Consider the following 20,727-nt stretch of genomic DNA (forward strand, 5'->3'; position numbering starts at 1 on the left):
CCACAGAACTTAAAATAAGCACAATTATTCACTTATTTGGGAAAGGGAGGGAGTACTGCAATGTGTGTGTGTGTGTGTGTGTGTGTGTGTGTGTGTGTGTGTGTGTGTGTGTGTGTCAGAGAACAGCTTTGCTGAGCTTGCCCTCTCATCTACCATGTGGTTCTTAGGGTCACACTCAGGTGAGATGCTTGACTGCAGACACTCTCCTTGCATGAGCCATCTTGCTGGCCCTGAACGCATTGAAGATAAAAAACAGTGGCAGATGTGCTGGGCTCCATATGGACTAGGTACAGCATTATTTCTCTCTTCTTTCACGAAACTTCCTATACCGCCTATACTTAGCATTTGTACTTCATCTCTCGGGTACTTACTTTCCTAATTTAAAACACGAGATGTGAGCCAGGAGGATCTCTGTAAATCCAAGGCCAGTCCAGGCTGTACAGCAAGACCCTGTTTCAAAATAAATAAAAGGAGAGAAAGCTACAGCTGGTCTGTGAGAATGAACCCAGCCTGGACCTCCTTGAAGTAATGGGCTCCGAGGAATGAGTGTGAATGAGAGTCCTCAGATCAAAGCTTATCCTTCGAGTTGAAACTTCTAGAAGGCTCAGTAACTGACGAGAACGTCAGTGATTGTGGATAATTTGGAATGTTGCAAGGGTAGACACGGTTTGTCTTGGGTTGTCTTTAGGTCTTTTGATAGCCGTACATTACTCTGTCCTCTCGTTCTGAGCTAACAGCTTTGCGACCCTCAGGTAAATCATTTGGAATGTTCAGAGTACTAGTTTTCCAACCAACCAGAAAGCTAAGAACACTATCAGACGGCATCTGAGGCCTGCAGTAGAGGTCTTTCCAGATTGCTCAGCCTGCCCACCTAATGTCTCTGCCAATGGATTTACAGAGTGTCCATGCGTACTTTGCTCTATTACCATAAAAATGTCCTTAGACTGCTTCTATGTTGGAACATGACTTTTGGGGTGACATAAATCTCTATTCCCAGTCCACAGTCATTCATATTTCGCTTCAGAATTCTGTCTTTGCATTGACAAGTATTCAAAGCTCAGGAATAGCTTCCATAAAGCTCAGAGTTGTGCCTCAGGGTCATGTGAAGAACCAAGGGAAGGGCCACACTGATGGGGCTGGGATGCAGGCACACATGCTCTCTCCCTGTCCCTGTCAGCATTCTTTGGCTTTCTGAGACTTTTCCCCTCAAAAGAAAGTTCAATTGCTGCATGTTGGGGAAAAAGATGAACTTACAACCTTGGGGCGTGTTTCCCAGACATTGTAACCTACTTGGCAAGCACCAGGCCAGTGAGAGATACTGTCTCAAAAAACAGGGCGGGTCCTAAGGTAGAACACGTGAGGTTGTCCCCTGGCCTCCGTAAATGAGAGAGAGAGAGAGAGAGAGAGAGAGAGAGAGAGAGAGAGAGAGAGAGAGACAGACAGAGACAGAGACAGAGACAGAGAGAGACAGAGAGAGCTTTTATTCCTGCACAAACATCATGACCAAAGTCAGTCAGGGAGGAAAGGGTTTATTCAGCTTACTCTTCCACATTGCTGTTCATCACCAAAGAAATCGGGACTGGAACTCAAGCAGGTCAGGAAGCAGGAGCTGATGCAGAGGCCATGGAGGGATGTTACTTACTGGCTTGCTTCCTTTGGTTTGCTCAGCTTGCTTCCTAATAGAACCCAAGACCACCAGCCCGGGGACCGCACCACCCACAATGGGCTGGGTCTTCCCCGCTTGATCACTAATTGAGAAAATGCCTTACAGCTGGGTATCATGGAGGCATTTCCTCAAGAGAGGCTCCTTTCTCTGTGATAACTCCAGCTTGTGTCAGGTTGACACACAAAATCAGCCAGGAGAGAGAGGGGGGGGGGAGGGAGGGAGGGAGGGAGAGAGAGAGAGAGAGAGAGAGAGAGAGAGAGAGAGAGAGAGAGAATCAAATTCTAAGCTTAAACTTACAACCTTCTTTCTCCTGAAGCCCTCTGACTCACCCAGGCAACAGAGCCCCAGCAAACAGATGTCAATTGACAGTTTCCTGGAAATTTTGATTGATCTTGGATCTGTTTTCTTACAGCAATCCTTCAGACTGATGAAACCTGGACCTCCCACTGTCACAAGTTCTGTGACTATAGATTAAATATTTTGTGTCTGGTTCCTTTACTATTGTTGCATTTTGCATCTAGTCTGATATTGTCACCACGGGCATGTTAGTTGCTGGTGTCGTTATTGGTGTCCTTAAAACAAAAGTAATGCGGCTTGTCCACACTCTACACAAGTAGGCTCCTTGTCCTTATCCTGCACAAGGATAATAAAAAACACCTTTCCCTTGAAGATATTTTCATAACCATTATCTCAAGTTTAGATTCACTTCTTTATTTGCTCATTTATTCTCTCATTCAACCAAGAGACTTCTAGGGTCTCATTGGGGATGGAATGATAATTAAAACGAGACGTCTGGTTTCCTGAAGCTGGCAGAGGAGAGACGTGTAAACAGATGCTGAAGAGGTGAGTGTTGTGCTGGGCTGATTCCTCAAGTCCTTCCACTTACTTATGAGAACAGGAAGCAGCAGAGAAGACCTTCTCAAGGTCACACAGAGTGGAAGGGGAATTTCCCTACTTCTGGATACTAAGCCACCGAGGTTTTATCCACTGTGCTTTTTAAATTTTTAAAATGAGAAGTTCTCCAAAGTGTAGCTCAGAACACAGCAGTCCTGGCATCATTTCAGAACTTGTTAGACATGCAAATTTTCAGACTCCACCTCGGTAATGCAGAACTGAACATTGGAGGGTGGGACCTAGGAATATACATATATATTTTTTTTTCCAAAAGGCTTCCAACAGTGAAATTTGGCTGCTCAGTAAAGTTTGAAACCATTGCTCTCAATCAGGGCTTCCAAAACTTCCGTGTGTGTATAGGAGAAGCACTTGGGACCTTATTAAAATGCAGATTTACACTCAGTAGTTCTGAGGAAAGTTTTCTGATTTGCATTTCTAACAAGCTCCCCGGCTATGCCTGTGCTTCTGGTCTCTGAGACCTTACTTAAAGGGTAAAAATATACAGGGAGTTAATACCAGTGGAGAGGACTGTTTAAGCTCAGCTGATGAGTAATGCTGGGATGTCAAGTGAACTCAATAAAATTGCTGCCTGTCATCCTAGAGCTTAAAAACCAGCACAGATAACACTCAGGTAGATAAAAATTTAAGGCTGCGAAAGCCATCAACTACTGAATGAATGTGTGTGTGTGTGTGTGTGTGTGTGTGTGTGTGTGTGTGTGTGTGAAGGCATGCATGACACACACACATGTACAGAGTGTATACATATTTAGAGACAGAATTACAGATTTGCAGTTTTCTTATTGAGATATAGAGTATGTATGCAGGAATTGCATATTAAATACCAGGTTGAAGTCAATAACATTTGTCTAATCTCTCTCTCCACATATGTGTGTGTGTGTGTGTGTGTGTGTAGTTTATATAATATATTTTATAATAAATCATATATTATTATATTATAGTATAATACATTCATATTATTATATATTATATTATATTATTTTAAAATATTTATATATTAAATGTATCAACATAGATCATTTTTTACTGGTAGATTAATAGATAACTCTATCAAATTACTACTTATGTCCATTTGGATTTACCTTAGACAAAATTCTAGTACGAGTATTTTAAAGACAGACCAGAACAAGTAAATTGGATAGACAAGGGTCAAGATCTCATAAGGCACATTAAGGGGAAACTCCTAATGGTCAAGAGAATAAAATCTCTGGCCTGAGTCAATCACCAAGCATATCAATCATGTAGCCAATGGGCCACCCATAGGAAGACAGGTTCACCTAAGTCATTCTAAAAACATAGGAATAATAATTAGCCTTCTAATGATATAGTATACTTTTTCTTCCCACAATTCCCAACCCCCAAGCATAGGCATAACACTCTATAAACTCTTTTTTTTTCTTTTTCTTTTTTTTCAGAGCTGGGGACTGAACCCAGGGCCTTGCGTTTGCTAGGCAAGCGCTCTACCACTGAGCTAAATCCCCAACCCCTCTATAAACTCTTAAAGAAACCCATTGCTTTCCCGTATGTTCTTTCTATTACATTTCTAAGCATAATGTTTTCCTTTCTGGTTTGTCCATCAAACATGAGTTTAAAGGAAGATGTGTGGGGTACTAAAAGTTCATCTTAGGTTGTCTTGAGCCATGGTATACACAGAGATTTGGTCAAATGTATTTTGGGTATCACTGTGATGATAAACTCAGGAAAAACTGCTCAACAAAGGGAAGTTTATTTTGGCTTATGGTTTCAGGGGTTTTGGCCCATGGTTGCTTGTCCCCACTGCTGTTAGACAGAACATCATGGCAGGGAAGACATATGGAGAAAAGATGTTTAGCTCATGGTGGATGGAGAGCAAAAAACAGGCAAGGAACAGGCCAGGGACAAAATATATTCTTTAAAACCTTATTATCAGTGACTTGCTTTATTCTGTTAGGCCCCACCATCTGAAGTTTCACCACCTCCCAACAGCCCATTAAAATGCAAATCTATCACTGACTTATCACTGGTGCACAGAAGAACAAGCCATCCACCTGAATCTTTGGGAGAAATTTCAAATTCACACCAAACCAGATGTCTGTGAGGATGCTTCTTGATAATTTTAACATCTGAACTGGTAGACTCTTATGAATGGCCCTGACCTGTGTGTGTAGGGGGGATTTGTGGGGAGGGGGGTATGCTTGCCATCCAATCCTTTGAAGACTAGAGTTGTACAAAAAATGCTACATTATTCTTTCTCCACAATCTGAAGCATAGCACCATTGTTCTTCAGGTTCTCTCTCCTGACGTGGACTGGAACATACCATTGGCTCTCTCAGGTCTACGGATGTTTGATTGCAGCTCTTGGTACTTGTCAGCATTTACAATGGAATGAAACTGTTTCTTTAAAAGTCACTTGTATAACTTGGAAGAATCAAGCTAGAACTGACCAGGATGTTTCATCCCTGAAGAGTAGTTGCCACAGTATCTGAAGATGCTATGCCAGCTGCCAAGAGAGAGAGAAGCGATCAATAGTCCTTACTAGATAGAACGCTTGTAAGCCACAACAACAGTATGGCAAGAGATTCCCAAGGGTACGATAATGGTGTTTATATCTTGAGGGCAATCAACAGCTGTCTGTCTATGACTTATGATCTACTCAACGAGAGTGAACTCATGCCTGATACTATAAACATTGCCAACTACTTATAGTTGGTAAGGTCATGGACCCTAGAGGAAACCTACATGATGGAAGAGGGAATAAAAAGATTGTAAGAGTCAGAGGAATAGTTCATTTGTTGTGAAGCAGCATCTTTTATATATGACAGAGAATCTGTGGAGAGGAATTTTAATCCAGCAACATGGCTGCTCGGGCTGCAATACAGGCATGCCCTTCATACACTCTTTTAATCCCTAACAATGTAGGTAAAGTTAGTTTGTAGAGGGAAACAGCCATGTTGGCTAGTGCCATCTAAATGAGGGCAGACAAAGTGATGAATCAGAGGAAGATTTGACAGAATGAGTCAAAGATACGATACTCCCAACACTCAGGAAAACAGCACAGGGAAGGGAGGTGACTTTAAGAGAGCAATACAGAGAAGGGAGAGAAGGGAGAGAAAGGGACAGAGAGGAGGCAGTTTTACTGAGTCAATTTTACAGAGATAGGTGGCAGGTGAAGACAGAATGAGCCAGAGAATGAAAAGGAGCCAGAAGATTAGAACAGATTGCTAGAGTTAGTTCAAGGCCAAGCAGAGCAATTCGGCCAGAAGATAAGAGAAGCCAGTTTGAATCAGTCAGCTTGGAGAGGAGATTTAGCCAGAGTAGCTGAGTTGAACCAGCCAGCCATAATTCAGAAATAACCAGAGAGGATGAGTTTATTCAGTAGTAAGCCTCTGAGGTGGCAATTACATCAGGTGAATAAAAGTTACATTTACAAATCTGCAGCAAGATAATCTCCAAAATGTGGTCTAAACAAAGCCCGTATAATGAAAACGCCAACTGACATGCCAACATGAATTGGGAAAATTTCATTAAACCCTAACCATGGATTAAGAGCTACAGGCAATTAAGAGCTGCTAAGAGAAAGAGTATCAGTCTCCTTCAGAGAAGATGAGATTTCTGATAGGTTATTGATCCCAGCCTTTAGGTCTCAGCCTTAAGCATATATGTATGAGCAAAACCAGAAAGACTCAGAAGACAATTTCTATATATGTGCTTGGCTACACAGATATATGATGATGATTAAAGGAGAAGTATTGAATTTAAGAGGGAGTCAGGGAGGAACAGGAAAGGAGTTAGTTGGACAGAAGGGAGGAAAGAGTGGAAATCATATAAATATAATACTCATATATGAAATTATTGAGGTTTTTTTTTTAAAGTGCGTGTTGGTCTTGTTTTATTTCTCTGAGGTAGCCCTGTCTAATCCAGGTGGAAAGTGAAATAGTTGTTAGAATTGTACATTTGAACAGGAAATATTCCAAACCAGTTTACTGTCTATGAGTCTCTGCATTGGTTAATAATTTATTTACAGCTGTGGGCAATGAAACACAACAAATGATGCCTCGAGTATAAAATGTGCTCACAGAAGATCAGAGTTAGTTTCTTGCTGTTGAGGCAGGCCAGTCATGACACTAAAGCTCAGGGTCTTTTAATCTGACTAATTAATCATTCTGGATTTATAGTTCCTTAATGTTGTAAAACTTCTGCTACACTTCCAAATGCCAAGTTTAAGTCCTAGACAAGATAAAACAGAAGGTAGAAGGTGAGATTAAGAAGCCAAATCATATGATAGCCATGATCCTTCTAAAAATAAAGACATTATATACTATAATTCCATTTTTTAAAAATGGTGGCTCAAACTGCGTTGTATAGTCATTCTTGGTTTTGTGGGAATTTTTTTAAAATAAATTTTTGTTTTACCGTATTTTTTTGGAACAGGGTTTCATGTAGCTCACCTTGGGCTCAACACATGTCAGAAGATGACCTTGAACTCGTGATTTGCCTGTCTTCACCACCTAAGCAGTAGGATCACAAGCCCAGTTCACATATTTCTGGGGATCAACTCCAGGGCTTTGGCCTAGGAAGATATTCTACCAACTGGGCTTCATCCCTGTTCCTGAAAACTATTTTAAATTAGACCCCTGGGCCTTGAATAAACTGATAAGAAAGAATGGAGTGTGGTAGGTCAATACTGGGTACACAATGATTGAGTGGATGATTCACAATGTATATCTTTTTCTCAGCGTTTTCCATATTCTTTTATTCCAAAAAAGTTGCTGATTTCTGAGATTGAAATTTAATCACTTTTCTCCCTTTCCTTTCCCTAAGCCCTCCCATAAATCTCTCTCTGTTCTCCTCCAAGTTCGTGGCTTCTTTTTCATCAGCTGTTATTACATGCACATAAGTATATGTATATATCACACATATGCACACACACACACACACACACACACACACACACACACACACTAAAAATAACCTGTTGAGTCCATATAATGTTACTTGGCCTTGTACAACCATTGGTTTCCTCTTCTCTGGGAGGGCCACCTCCCCTACTCCCAGCTCTACTCAGTTACCTGTGGTTTCAGCATAGGTTTGGGGCCCTATGAGTCTTTTTTGATCTATTTTAGTATGTTATTGGTGTCATTTCTGTTCAGCTCACATTTAGATGGTCATTTTGGTAAGACCTTACAGGCATAGCTTTTGATGTCACTCAGAGACACAGTCTCACAGAAAAATAGCTTTACTGATACCAGATGAGGCCCTGTAACAGAGACAACCAACAGCACTATCTGAGTATATCAGCTATGAATCACATCAATGCCCAGCATGGTACAATAACCCTATTTGTACCATTAAGTAAAATTCTCTTTAATTATACTTAAAATTTGCTCAGCAAGAGGGATACCATGCCTGGAACTGAAACCCTGGCTAACTACTCAATGGTAGTGAAATTGTGGTTATTGAAGAAGAATCTGCAACTACTAGTTCACTAAACCAGCATAATCCCTAACACCAAATTGCAAATACAATGCGTATTCTAAAGGTGATCTTTGAGGAGGTGCGTTTGAATGGTGGGATGAAGAGAAAGCTCCAGTACCAGAGTTCACTGAGGAACTCCCAAGAAGTTTGGAAGCACAAGTAAAGAGTTTTACTAGATTAGATGGCCATAATAACTTTTATGTGTTCTTAAGGGAGGGTAGAATTGCCCGGTTCAAATGAATGTTCTGTCTTTGAGGTCTGAAACATTGCCATTCTGCCTGATCCTCACTACCCCCAGACTTTTTGAGGGAACGAGAGCAGTGCTGAGTGGCAAAGGCTACAGCTTTATTTGACCTTTCCTTATTAGCAGACCAAGTTGTTTCTCAATTCAGCTTAATTTGAGAGAGATGGTCGGCAAGGTCTCTGGGCAATTGAAAAATCTATTATGGAGGTGACCCTTTTGATATAGCATTACTTTAACCACCATTAAAGGGAAACGGAAGAATCTTCCCAGTTTTCGCAGCAGCCTCTGCTCGTAGCTGTGAAATCTATAACACTCTATAAAACAAATGGCTGTGTTATATCAGAAGCTGGTGCGACTCTGAGAGAAGCTTCATAAAAAATCATTTGCACCAGCCTGGAAGGATAAGACTTCAACCGATGCAGACACTGAAATACTTCAAGACCCTGCACCATCAGAGAATGTTTAAATTATCCTGAAAAGATGTATCTTATTATGTCATAAAGACTGGCTTACCTATGTTATAAAGAAAAATGCTCCAGAAAACAGTGGTGAAATAAGTCTTCTTGTACGCTGCATTGGCTTTCTGTTTCTTTCTGATTCAATATCTAGAAAACATCATTTCTCCGAGTCCTTTGGAATTGGTGATTTTTTTTTTAAAAAAATCTGGATTCTAAGACATCTTTTTTGTCGTTGTGTGTTTTGTGAACATCACCTTCTTTACCTGCCGGTATTATGAACAGTCCAATTTTGTTCTCTCCTTGACAGGTATAAAGGTGGCAGTCTCTTCTTTCACCTCCGTCTTGGTAAGAGTGTCAGGATGTGTTTCTGCGTCGATATTCGTATGTTTGGAGAAAGAGGGGAGGGGAAAATGAAGAACAAAGTCTGGAAAGAGGATAAAGAACATGGTTGCTGGAGTGCGGACCTGGGAACAGGGCAATCAGGCGCCAGCTGCAAAAAGTTTCTAATAAGGAAATTAGAACATGATCATTTCTGGCTATGTGACTCTGGTTCTAAATAGGTTTTACAAATAGATAGTGATTGAGCTTGGAAACACAAACAAATTGGCTTTGCAGAATGGAGACTGAACTACATTTTGGTTAAAGAATTAAAAATGCTTTAATGGAAGGCACTCTGGGAGAATGGAGGCTATTTTAATGGCAGCATATGCATTTCAGAAACAAGCTGGCTGGCTTGGGAAGCTGAGAGCAGGGTCTAAACCACCCCCACCCTGGCACTGGATTCCTAAATGAACACAGTATTAAGGCAGGAGTTGGGGGCACATATCTGAAATCTCCTGACTAGATTCTGGAAGAAGGTGTTCAGGAAATGCTTCAGATAAAATATTTTCCCAGAAGCATGAACTTGAGTTCAACTTCCATGTTAAAAACCAGACAGGCATACTGGCTGACTCCCCATCTCTTGAGAGAAAGAGAAAAAGAGATCCCTGGGTCCCTAGCTAGACTAGGCACAAGAAGCCGGCTCTGAGTTCAGTGAGAGACCCTGACTCATAAATAAAGTAGAAAATGATTGAGCAAGACACATGAAACTTATGGTCTTCAAACACATAGATACACATCCATACACATCCATACATGCATGTATATGTGCATGCACAACACATATATGCAAAATAAATATATTGGAAAGAGAGGCACCATTACAATACAAAGTTATAGAATTTGCAAAAGGGTGGGGGTACCTGGAAACAATGCTATTAAGCAAATTAGGCAAGTCTTAGAGAGACAAATATAGTGATTTGTGGAGCCCTAGATTTATATAAATCATAATAATGCATGCATATATTACACTGAAGTAGAAGTAAAATTGTCTAGTGGGACAAAAAGGACTAAAGGGAGAGGGAAGGGGTATGAAGAGCATGGGGAGAAATATATTCGACATACAATGTATACTTGTATAAAAGTGAAGAAAATTAAATTTAAAATATCAGAGGCTCAAAATATAATTCCTAATTATAGCACCAATGTCCCTCAAATATTTCTTTTGTCTGTAGACAGCTAGGGATAGAAGTTCTTCAAGCTCTTCCAGTGCTTTCTCCCTGATAAATATTCACGCCACATTTCCTGTGCCTCCCCCAAGGCCTCAAAGAAGAGCCTGCACCAGTCGAGCCGTGAAATGTCTCAGAAGGTTCAGGTTCAGCGTCAGACATCCCAAAGCCATTTGAAAACACCAAAGACTTTTCAGTCAAGATAAAAGGTTGTAAGTGTCTGTGTGCTCAAGCTTCTTCTTCACGTGGGAAGATTAGCTTTCACTGTGCCAACTCTCCTGGTTGTTACAAGCAGTCTTGGGTTTGTGTGTTTTGTGCCTCACACAGCGAGGAAATGGATCTGTTGACTAGAGAGATGCTCCCCTGCTCCCTTTCCAAGTCTATCAGTCACTGGCTAAGGCATGACCTGTTATTGAGTCCAAGTCAGCAAAGGCCCAAGTCAGTTTGTACACTTGAAAACAAATACTGTGTGATCTGATAGGCACTGCAGTGGACCCTGGATTGCTGTGTGCAAATTTAGGCCTGAGTCACACACAGTACATCTTATTGTCTCAAGATGCTCACACAACAGACATACGTCCTATGCTAGAACCATACTCCCCCTGTGTTGACTTCTCACCCTGAATAGTTGTTTGCTCATGAAATCAGAGTCACGTAAATTCAGTCTTCTTTCTTCTTCCTCAGATATGAATGTGCTTGCTAATTTCCCATGTCTATTTGATTGGATGCACAGACACCTTGTAAAGCAGTATTTTTGGATGTGTCTGTGGGAGCTTTGCCAGAAGAGGTCAACCTTTGAATCAGTAGATGGAGGAAAACCAGACCACATTCGCCACTCCACACCCTACAGCCTATGGGGCCAGAATGGATCTAAATGGCAGAGGGGGAGCAAACACTCTCTTCCTGAACTGGGTTATTAATCTTCTGTTTGGGGTACAGCAGAAGATCTTGATTGCATATCTCCTCCTTCCACACCTCCTTCCCACCTTCAGACTCAAGTCTCTGATTCGCTTGTTTTCAGATGGTACACGGTGGGGTTTCTCAGCCCTTATAATGGCATAAGAGAATTTTCAGGAATGAAGTAATCTTTTAAAACTAATGTCTTGTTCTCTTTTCCTTTCTCTCTCTCTCTCTCTCTCTCTCTCTCTCTCTCTCATCTCTCTCTCTCTCTCAGAAAAAATTATATATATATATATATATGTATATATATATATATATATTTTTTTTTTGCAGGGACCAAGTCAATGAAGTAACAGGGCTTATATCTATACTTGTGGCTCTGGATCCACTTTACCAAAAAAGGAAAATCTTAAAAATTATATAGGTAAACTAAATTAAATATTAGCTAAAGGAAGTTAACATTTTTATTTATTCTGACATTTTTATTTCAGAGATAAGGTTTTTTTTCATTTCTATTTCAGCTTTAATGGGTATTTAGCACTAACATTTCAGTCTCCCGCCGACACCTGTGCTGTCAAATATATAGAAATTTACAAACAAATTACCAGGTGAACTGGATTCATTGTGAAAACTTCTGCTCTCCTTAACTCTCCCACTCAATAAAAAGCAGTTTTTCTTTATTATAAGTTTTCCTAAGTAGAAAAACATTTCAAAGTGGTCATTATGTGAACTAAACTATAGACATCACTTTCCACATACCAGTGCATCTGGTAAGTCAGACACAACAGAACATTTTTAGGAATATAAGACGGTGAGCATGCAAATGCTGCCTCCTCTATTAGACAAGGTTACCTAGAGATGTAGAATTGCCAGGATGTGTGTAGACTTCAATATCTCTCTATTAATCTACCTATAGATCAGCTTATCATCTATCAAGAGATTTATGTTAATTAATTGGAATTGGCTTGAGTGGTTCTGGAGAATGGCAACTCCAAAATCCGCATTGTGGACTGGAGACCAGGGCCAAATTCCAGCTCAATTCCAAAGCTGTTGCTGGCAGAATTCCTTTCACCCAGGAGATGTTGCTCTTCATTTTTAGTCAAGTCTTTGCTAATTGGCTGAAATCACCCACACTATGGAGACTCTTCTACTTTTCTTGAAGTTGATTGACTTATGAGTTCCTCTTTTGAAGCTGGAGAGATGTTCAGCAGTTCAGAGTCTGCGATACTCTTGCAAGAGGACGTGAGTTCAGTTCCCAGCACCCAGGTTGGCTGTTTTGTGTCTACTTGCAACTTGTAACGCCACCACCAGGGAATCCGTCACCTTCTTCTGGACTCTGCAGGCACTTTCAGTCTCACACACACGGACGCATGTGGGTACACATGGGCACACACACACACACACACACACACACAGACAGACACACACACACGCGGACATAATTTAACTTGTAAACTCAAGTCTTTATAAGTAAAATGATTGAAGCTCATCTTTTCTTTTAAGAAATATTTCCATCAAAGAGCTATCTAGGAAAACATTTGACCAAATATCTGGGCACTGTTGTCTAATTTTCAGTGGCAAGTCCACCTATTCAGTTAGCCGTCACACCAAGCATTTGGATCCCTTGAACTCCTTGTTAAACAGACTTCTGACCTTCCTTCTCAGAGATTCAGAGTCTAATGTCCAATTACAGTGAACCCCCAGGCAGGGGTGGATGAAGTGGCATCTCTCTCAAAGGTCATCCCCATACTTCTCTGGACATGTTACTGTAAAAGTCATGGCCTCACCTACTCTACATATGGGAAAGCGAAAGCCCACACCATGAATGGGCTTGTCCAAGGCAGATCACATTGGTATTTCAGAACTCTTTCTTCACAACATATTGCTAAACATCTGGTGGAAATAAAACTTTTTTGGTGTTGAACTCCAGGCACCATACCAAACCTTTCTAAAATCTAAAATGAACTAACAGGATTTTCCACTGAATGTAACAACCTGATCCTAAATGGAAGATTAAAAAAAAATCAGAAGAACAAATAGCAACAAGGGAAGACTCCAATCGGTGCATCTATAGAGGCACTAGAAAGCCACAGTCAGTGAAGCAATGTGGTAATGACCAGCCCCTGGAATAGACTTGAGAGCTCCCCAAAGTCATGACAGATACATTTACTGTGAAGGAAAGCCAGATTCCAATAAATACTGCTAAAATGGCTATCTGTGTGAGGAAAAAAATAGTTTTTCTACACATGGCACACTTAGAAACAAATCCCATATGGACCCGTATAGAAACGACATTTTTAGACTTTTAATTATCATATCTGTAGACGCATTTAAAAAGCCATTGTCATGAAAGGCAATGTGGTGTTGATAAACAGACCCCTGGAATCCACTGAATCAATGACAGAGGCACATCGTGAGACAAGTGTACACTATTAATGGATGCTGCTAAAAGTGACAGTCCATGTGAGAAAAAAAATAAACTTCCTACACATACCGCACTTAGAAATAATTCTAGTTGAATCTATGCAGGAACAGAAACTTGAAATGTGTCATAGAAAGTTTAAGAGAATATTTTTATGAGGGAAAAGAAATATTTCTTTCATAAGACATGAAAAGAACACGCTGCAAAGTAGCATTATAATAAGAATAATAAGCCAATATTTATTGTGCTGTGCTATATGTTTTGGAATGTTCTGAGTACATAGGTTATACTAACTCAGATGATTCTCATGAAATGTCTGTGAGGCATTCATCATGACAGCCTCCATAAAAGACAGAGAGGCTTGGTGAGGCCATTAGTATGTGCATTCTGGCTCTAAAGCTGTGACTGTCTAGAAAGGAAACCAAGAAAAGAACGTCAACTATATTCAAGCCAAAGATGTTCATCATACATGAACTAATCAAACCTATAGCCTAAAGACTGGGGGAAACATTTTCTATGCATATAACTGTCATGGTAATACATATATACTATTTATTACTTACGAATCAGTATGTAAAAACGGGCCTAGATTAGAAACAGCCAGCACATCAGAAAGGCAAACCCATGGTTATTATCATGTGAAAGTGTGCATGCTGATAGGCGCATAACCCAGTGCAGTCAGTTTGGAAGCGATTTGGCAATATCTACCAAACTAGAGCGTGTGTGGTTTCCTCTCATCTAGGAACTCCTTGATTCCCATAGTGAGGAAGAATGAATTGAACAAACCATGTGCTAATTGTTTGGAATTCGAAATGTTGGATGAAGGAGACAAGATGAGTAGGATACACGTGGCAAAAGCTTAAAGTCTTACCTAATTATCCTGGCATTATCATGGGTGTCTAACACCATCATAAGGATTACAATCAGCCATATAACAGTCGCTCTGTTGGTGGGTTAAGGATGAAGGGAATAGAGGCTAGGCGTAGAAATTTCACTTTAACTTTTGCACACACACACACACACACACACACACACACACACACACACGAAAGTACAACATTTTAAAATCTACGTGGAAGGTATTTGTGATGGTGAATTGTGACCGTCAACTTGACTGTACCAAGAAGAGCCTGGGAGACTAGTAAAGTACATATTGGCTGCATCAGTGAGAACATTTCTAGGGAAGAGTGAAAACTACGAGAGAAAATTGCCCTGAATATGAGCTGCATGGATAGACTCGGGCCAGATGGGATGAAGGGGGAAAAGAGAAAGCCAAACGACACAAGGTCTTCTCTCTCTGCCTCCTGGCCACCATGATGCAAGGTACTCTACTATGACAGACTTCTGCAGCCATAGGCAAAAGCCTCTGTAACCAAAGGCTGAACCAAACCAAACCAAACCAAACCAGACCAAACCAAACCAAAACAAAAGTCTCACTCTTAAATTGTTTGTATCACATATTCTATCATAGCTTTGAAAGCCTGACAACACAGTTTTAAAGTTAATTTTACTATTTCCTATGTATTTGATACTGTATGTAGCTACACTTAAAAAATAAAAGCATATTGTAGTCATTAGTTTTAAGACCCAATTACAATTCTTCTTTTCCCTGAGAACTATCAAATACAGATTTCAGTTTTCTACATATGAACAATTCTTAGTCTCTTTTCCTACTCATTATCAAAGTTTAAAATAGAAAGAAGGCCTAGAGGGCATTTATTAAAGTCTTCTGAGCTCGAGTTAGTAGTTTAGGTAAAACCCTTCTTCAAATTTTCCTTTATGCTTTATAACCTGGAAAATATGGCTTTTGTTAACTGGGTATTTTGTTAACCAAGGCTCACAGACAATGGATCTTTGAAGTAGAATATAATTGGTTACACATAACATTAAGTCTGTGAAAAACACGTAGATTTCTCTGCAATGACACAGAGCCTGTGGGGAACCTCAGAGCCGTTAACATAACCACCAATTATCGTTATTTTGCTAACAGGGAGAAGCATAGGTTGAAAGAGATCTGATTGGTAACATGTAGATACCGTGGAGTAAAGGATGAAGAGTGGATGGTATCGCCGTTTTGAGGTATTTTAGGGAATGCTGCGGTTGCATAGTTTCACAGGAATATTGCAATCTGCTAAGATTGACATTGTCATCCCCAGTTATCAGATGGTGGTAAGGACTCAGTGAGATGAAATGATTTCCTCCAAATCTTAAGATGACAACAATTTGAAAAATAAGGCAAGTGCTCGCCCCATGCCTACTACTCTTTGCTACAGTACAGAGAATATCTTCGCTAAGTGAAGAAGGACGTCCTCCAAAGTAGGGCAAGGGGGTGGGGAAATCTCAGTATTAGAAAAGTAGTCCTGGTTTCTAATTCATATAATAAGAAAAATGGGGATGGGGAGGGAATCCCAGCTTTAGATCTGTCTCCTCTAACACACAGGGGATGCTTGCTGTCGTTTGCATTGGAAATGCCCCCTCCCAGGCACATGTTTTGAGCACTTGTTCTCACCTGAAAGTACTGTTTTGAAGGGTTTGCAGACCTGTAAGAGGTGGGCCTTGGAAAGTCATACCTCTGCTTGATTTAGGCCCGTCCTCTCTGCCTTTTGATTTGCAACACGCTCCTGCCATCACAAGCAGGAGAGCTCATCACTGTACAGTCCTACAAAAATGGCTGGAAAGCTCACAGAAACTCTGCCTCGACAAACCCTTCCTTCCTTAAGTGACTTCTTGCCTGTGCATTGTCACTCTGGTACAAAGTAACCCAAGTGGAGGCCTTAGGCCTTCAACTTAGACAGTTGCTACCTCATATAACTTTTTTCTCTCCCTTTTCTAATAAAGAGAGTATTGGAAAGGATTATCTACTAATAGATAGATAGATAGTATATAAAGTATGTGTGTATATATATTTGTATATATATGTATCTGTATGTATGTATATATGTATATGTGTATGTATATATGTGTATATGTATATGTGTATGTACATATATGTGTGTATATATGTATATGTGTATGTATACTGGTTTACATTGAATGCTGTATATATGCCTAGAGTTGAGGTTTCTTGCCACTGTTTATGTTACCATCTCAACCCAATGCATTTCTAGATCTGTATCAAATTCCTATCAACAGACGCATTTCATAAAGATATAGCCCATAAGCTCTAGGTGTGTACATTCACAGGCTTATCTGAAGCCCAAATCATTCAGGGAGCCGAGGGAAAGAAAACAGGAAACTATGGATTCCTTTCTGAAGACCTGAAGTAGTATTATTTTTAAGAACTTGTATGACAATATTTCGGTTATGAAATCATATCCAGCATTTGTCCTTGGCTGCTTAATTAATGGGGAGATAAAAGTGGCATGTAATCAGCTTATGAACGGAAGGAAGATATGGGCGTCTTAAATGATTACAGAGATTGTTCTCCTAAGTGGGTTAAGGAACTCCTAGTTTCCTAGTGACCCTTTCCAGATTCTTAATTAACACAGTGTATCCTTCTTCAGTGGGGAAAGAAAAAAATCAGCAGCAGTGTTTGAAGTACAGGCTTAGGTATATAAATGAAGGATGGTCTATTGAGTCTCCATTTCTCTCCTATGCATCTTATAACTGAAGGAGCAAATTGGCTCAATCCACATTGCTGGCAGCACCATCTTGAAGCCAAATGTTGGACAAGGTCTCCTGGCAAACAGTGGCCACTGCCCTTTGGCCCAGAAAAGGGGGCCACTGTTGCACCAGCTGGAGCCCAATGCTGGCGGGCGACAGTCTGCAGCGCTGCTCATGTTAATGATCTCCGACCAGTGCTGCTCTTACTGGGACGTGGGAGGAGAGCGGCTCATGCCAAATTCTAGCACAAGGTCAAATGTTTCTAGAGAAAGAGATCCAGGGTTAAATTAGCAGTCGGGCTGAGGTGGGGGTCAGTGAGTGGCAGAATATGACTCAGTTTTGGTGAATCAGGAAAGTCAAGGGAGAGAGCAATAAAAAGTCATTTCAAATGCATTTCTCAACTTGGAAAGCCAGCCACATCTCACACCAAGGCCAGATTCAGAGCCCTTCTGTTCCAAGGATGTTGGAGCAGGCTCAGGGACAGGAAGGGATTGTGTAAGCCAGCCGCCTCTCCCTGGCTTTGGAACCATGCACCCTCAAACCATGCACTCTCTTTCATGCATCTTGAAAGAGAACGTGAAGGACATGTCTTTTAAAATTCCCCCTTTAATACAAACACATTCTATGTCTACAATGTACCCATGTTTTTAGGCTGCTCACTAGTAAAAACAAAATCAGCATCAAAGCAAAGGACGGGAAACCCTTCTAGGAAAATGTAAGCCATGGCAAATCTAAGATACCTCAGCTCTGCCCGGCAATACCTATATCAGAACCAAGGCTGCTTGTGGGAGGGATGCATCCGAAGAGAGGAGGTGGAAAAAAAGAAGTAGTGGGAGGAAGAAACGTTGATCTCTGGTGTCAGGGAGAAATTCATGACAGAATTGACTGTTTTGGATTGACTATTTTGACAGTTGATTTTTTTTTTTACCTTCCCCAAGCCCCTCCCCGAAACCCCAGAATCATGACAGACAATTGGAGAACATTAAATTGATGAGTGAACACTTCATCAGTTCCCGTTGCCTTAACAACTAAAATAGCCAAAATGTTAAGACAGTCAAATGGGATTGATTATTTTTTTTTGATACGATCTGTGGGTGGTTAACCCAGGAATTTTCAGCCTAATCCCGCATATAAACAGCGGCACTATCAGCAAGAAAGCAGGCATCAATCACCTGGATCCCTCCCATCTCCAACGCCTCTGGAAGGATGAGAAGCACCAGCCACAACAGCCTCTGGATGTCTCTAGGTGATGGGTGGCACAGGAGGCAGCCATCTGTGAGAGCTGGGATTCTGATCCCCGCAGCTTCTAGCAAGATGAGAGTCTGGCTTGGGTGAAAAAACAGATTGCCCCAAATTGTCGTCTAGAGGTGCTGAATCATGCATGAATGTCAGAGCACAGTGCCAACCATGGCGACTTTTCCTGAGGGCTTTATCTGGTATGAACCCAGAGAGTTCTGTGTTAGGATTTTTTTTTAACTCATAGAGATAATTGTTGTGTCATACACCCAAAGGGAAATTAAACCTCGCTCCTAATTGGTATTTACTGGCATCTTAAAGACAAGAGAAAGTTCATCTTAGATTCGCTAAAAGCTTGAATTAAAACATTTCCATCAGAGACTGGTATAATGACACATGCCTGTAAATCTCAGAGGTCAGGTGGCTGGGGCAGAAGGATTGCAAGTTTGAGGCTAATCTGACTTACCTGGTGGGTTTGTGGTCATTTCCAAGGTTGGGACCCTCTCCCAAAAGTCTAAAGAATCTTAAAAGTCCAACTTTCACCAACAGTGCAGATCTTGCCAGAGAGGCATGTATTAGTCTACTGGTGTGGAACTAGGTAGGTACAGAAGACTCCGGCAGCTTCAGTCTTCTACATCTGTTTGCTTATTTGGGTCTTTTTCTCTTTTCACTCTAAGTTATAAAAAATAGTTAATCACTTGGCAGCCGTAGAGAATGTGTTAGAAAAATTCACGAAATAATGAAAAACGTGACATTGGGAGAGACTGATAATGAGTAGGGGTCAGAGAACTACAGAGCATTTACAGCACGAATTTTCCAGTATAGACTGCAGTAGGCCCTGCGTACAGAAACAGATACGTTCTTAAACCTTTATTATTGAACAAAGAACAGTTCCCGAGCTTTCCCACTTTTAAAAAGACGCGGAAGAAAAACAATTCACAGACACCGTGGGAGACCCGACCGCCTGGTCAGGTGGGCACTCCTGAGGCTGCAGAGCAGAAGAGACCACCAACACTGCCCACCCCTGCCCACATCCCTGGCCCAAGAGGAAACTGTATAAGGCCTCTGGGCTCCCGTGGGGGAGGGCCCAGGAGCAGCAGGACCCCTGCCTGAGACACCGCCAGAACGTGAAGGAAACAGACCGGATAAACAGTTCTCTGCACCCAAATCCCGTGGGAGGGGGAGCTAAACCTTCAGAGAGGCAGACAAGCCTGGGAAACCAGAAGAGACTGCTCTCTGTGCACACATCTCGGACGCCAGAGGAAAACACCAAAGGCCATCTGGAACCCTGGTGCACTGAAGCTCCCGGAAGGGGCGGCACAGGTCTTCCTGGTTGCTGCCGCCTCAGAGAGCCCGTGGGCAGCAACCCGCGAGCAAACTTGAGCCTCGGGACCACAGGTAAGACCAACTTGTCTGTTGCAAGAAAGCTGCCTGGTGAAATCGGGACACACAGAGGCAGAATTCCTCTAGGACCGGGCACGTCCTGTGTTTGCTGGAAGTCCCACACCCGCGGATCCCGGCCCGCAGCAGCTCTCTGCTCCCAGACCCCGTGGGAAAGAGACCTCACCGCCTGGTCAGGTGGGCACTCCTGAGGCTGCATAGGCTCCCGGAAGGGGCGGCACAGGTCTTCCTGGTTGCTGCCGCCGCAAAGAGCCTGTGGGCAGCACCCCTCGAGCGAACTTGAGCCTCGGGACCACAGGTAAGACCAACTTTTCTGCTGCAAGAAAGCTGCCTGGTGAACTCAAGACACAGGCCCACAGGAACAGCTGAAGACCTGTAGAGAGGAAAAACTACACGCCTGAAAGCAGAACACTCTGTCCCCATAACTGACTGAAAGAGAGGAAAACAGGTCTACAGCACTCCTGACACACAGGCTTATAGGACAGTCTAGCCACTGTCAGAAATAGCAGAACAAAGTAACACTAGAAATAATCTGATGGCGAGAGGCAAGCGCAGGAACCCAAACAACAGAAACCAAGACTACATGGCATCATCGGAGCCCAATTCTCCCACCAAAACAAACATGGAATATCCAAACACACCAGAAAAGCAAGATCTAGTTTCAAAATCATATTTGATCATGATGCTGGAGGACTTCAAGAAAGACGTGAAGAACTCCCTTAGGGAAACACAGGAAAACATTAATAAACAAGTAGAAGCCTACAGAGAGGAATCGCAAAAATCCCTGAAAGAATCGCAGAAATCCCTGAAAGAATTCCAGGAAAACACAATCAAACAGTTGAAGGAATTAAAAATGGAAATAGAGGGTTGGGGATTTAGCTCAG

General features: G+C 41.6%; 1 long non-coding RNA gene across 2 annotated transcripts in view; it reads right to left on the minus strand.

Moving 5' to 3' along the window:
- Positions 1-4,282: 4,282 nt before the first annotated feature.
- The window catches only part of LOC120095656 (uncharacterized), a 114,844-nt gene continuing 98,399 nt past the window's right edge, over positions 4,283-20,727 (minus strand). For both annotated transcript variants that reach the window (XR_015633066.1, XR_015633067.1), the window contains 3 exons: positions 18,909-19,114; positions 8,790-9,158; positions 4,283-5,057 (listed from right to left, as the gene is read on the minus strand). This is a non-coding gene — a long non-coding RNA (uncharacterized LOC120095656). The remainder of the gene's footprint in view (positions 5,058-8,789; positions 9,159-18,908; positions 19,115-20,727) is intronic.

The sequence above is a fragment of the Rattus norvegicus genome, chromosome 11 (genome assembly GCF_021556685.1).
Source record: "Rattus norvegicus strain SHRSP/BbbUtx chromosome 11, alternate assembly SHRSP_T2T, whole genome shotgun sequence".
Taxonomy (NCBI): Eukaryota; Metazoa; Chordata; class Mammalia; order Rodentia; family Muridae; genus Rattus; species Rattus norvegicus.